This window comes from Halyomorpha halys, unplaced genomic scaffold (assembly GCF_000696795.3).
Source record: "Halyomorpha halys isolate HHAL.00 unplaced genomic scaffold, Hhal_1.1 Scaffold27.1, whole genome shotgun sequence".
NCBI classification, from domain to species: Eukaryota; Metazoa; Arthropoda; class Insecta; order Hemiptera; family Pentatomidae; genus Halyomorpha; species Halyomorpha halys.
In genome coordinates, this window is record NW_027115109.1 from 773,300 (window position 1) to 775,287 (window position 1,988).

The 1,988-nt window shown below is 26.3% G+C and overlaps 1 protein-coding gene across 1 annotated transcript in view; it reads left to right on the plus strand.

Moving 5' to 3' along the window:
* Mef2 (myocyte enhancer factor 2) overlaps nucleotides 1-1,988 on the plus strand; it is a 364,222-nt gene that overhangs the window by 31,495 nt on the left and 330,739 nt on the right. The window contains exon 2 of the mRNA XM_067052185.1: nucleotides 126-184. The gene's annotated coding sequence lies outside the window, so the exon portion shown is untranslated. The remainder of the gene's footprint in view (nucleotides 1-125; nucleotides 185-1,988) is intronic.

The following is a 1,988-nucleotide window of genomic DNA, read 5'->3' on the forward strand; positions in this document are numbered from 1 at the left end:
TTTCTAAGTATAGTATTATTCTGTGTTATTGTCCATTTACTGCAGTGTTTTATTAATAAGCATGATAATTTTATATTTATATAATTTATCCTTTATTTATTTATATTTATGTTTTTTTCCTTTAGATACTCCTATTGTTCAAAGATGGAGGCCTTAAACACCGCAGTGCCATTTACGTTTTTCTGTAAGTACTCTAGTTTTCATTTGTATATTATTTTTATTTTTTAAAAATATGGAAATTATTTGAATCCTTGTATTAGTCATTATGGTTTCGTATGCTTAATTTCTAAAAAAAATAATTATTCAAACACGTTCTGAACCATGTTTATATCCTTATTGCGTCCTTTGTAACTATCCCTGTTAATTCTAAATGCCAAGTTTGTAACAATTAAAAAGTTTAATTAAACTTTTGTTCCTCCCTTCCATTGAGTGTATAAGGGATTGTGTAGACAGATACACGTGGCTTGTGACGGTCACATGTGTTCTCCACACCACTTCCTCACTGTTCACCTGGCTCATCGTAAGTGCCCTGTTTTTTGCGATCCAGACTTCCAGACCCTTCTTATAAACTGTTAAATTAACGTTTTAGAGATTTTATGTTAGAGTATTTATTTTAATGGTTATGAATTCATTCATCATTTTTATTAATTTAAAAAAAAAAATCTTTTCTTATAACTAAGAATGTTTTGATTAATTAATTATATTAATTGTTGAGAATAAAAATTGATGTGTAAATTAATGTTAAAATAGTAGAGTAAATCGAAATCGTTATTATTTTTTTTCATAAATGTAACAGTAACGGTTACTGCATAATTTTTATCTTTAAAATTCAGGTATTACTAAAAGATTGTTATAATTATTTACGTTGCTGAAAGTTAATATCTCTGCATTTCTTGAATAGTGGTGCATCTTACAAACAAAAAAAAGAGTTTTTTTTATTTTATTTAGAATTTGGCGTATTCTAAAGATAGTACAGCAGACTGCAGTTTCTTTCTTTACTGATGTTCTACTGACTTCCCTAAAGCTACTAGATTTGTAACAAATTAACTTCAGTCTACAGTAAAATCTATGCAATGCTTCAAACAAAAATAAAAAAAGTGTTTGTCAGATGTTATTATTCAAGCAAAATAATCTATATCTGAGGTGCTTTGATTTGGGCTTCCTAAAATTTAAATTTTATTGGGTGAATGTAATTATAGATATTTTTATTATATTGGAAAATCTTTTTTATAATAAAAACCGTTTTTTTTTTTTATCTTACAACAAATTTATCGTATTCTAGTTAAAATGAGCAGGGTTAAAAAATGATTTTAGAAAAACAGTTAATATAAAAATTTTATTTATTTTATTATTTTTCTTAGGTTTGGCATATTAAAGTGAAAAGAAAACATTCAGTTCAGGTTTATTACCTCAGATAGTCTCATTTCCTATTTTTAAATTTATGCATATTGTAGCTTTCGGTGTCCGGCACCATATTCATCTGTATTTAACAATTATAGAATACCCTATTATAACATATTGCATTATGTTATTTTAAGAATTTTATAATAAGTTATTGTATATAATTCTTTGTCACATAATAATGTTTATATTATTTAATAATATAATTTATAATTATAATATTTAATTAAATTCAAATGGACATGATGGACACCAAAAGCTTCAATGTGCGTAGATAAGAAATGAGGCCCTATGAGGTAAACATAAAATAATAGTAACAATTATTACAGTCTACTGACAAAAAAAAATGTTGATGTGAGATGTTCTATCTTTTTTACGTAATAGTTATGGTATTTTACATTTAATGGATAATACCTGATACGGCGAAACGTAAACTAGCTATTTACTGCTTGACTATGACTCCCAAAGAGTACATTTTCTTCAAAATGGGTAATCAGTTGTTCATTAGGCTGTTGGCTAGTCTTGAATTTAAATTTGCAGATTTAAGAAGTTTTCATAATAAGGTGTAGATAGTTGACCGTAGATTA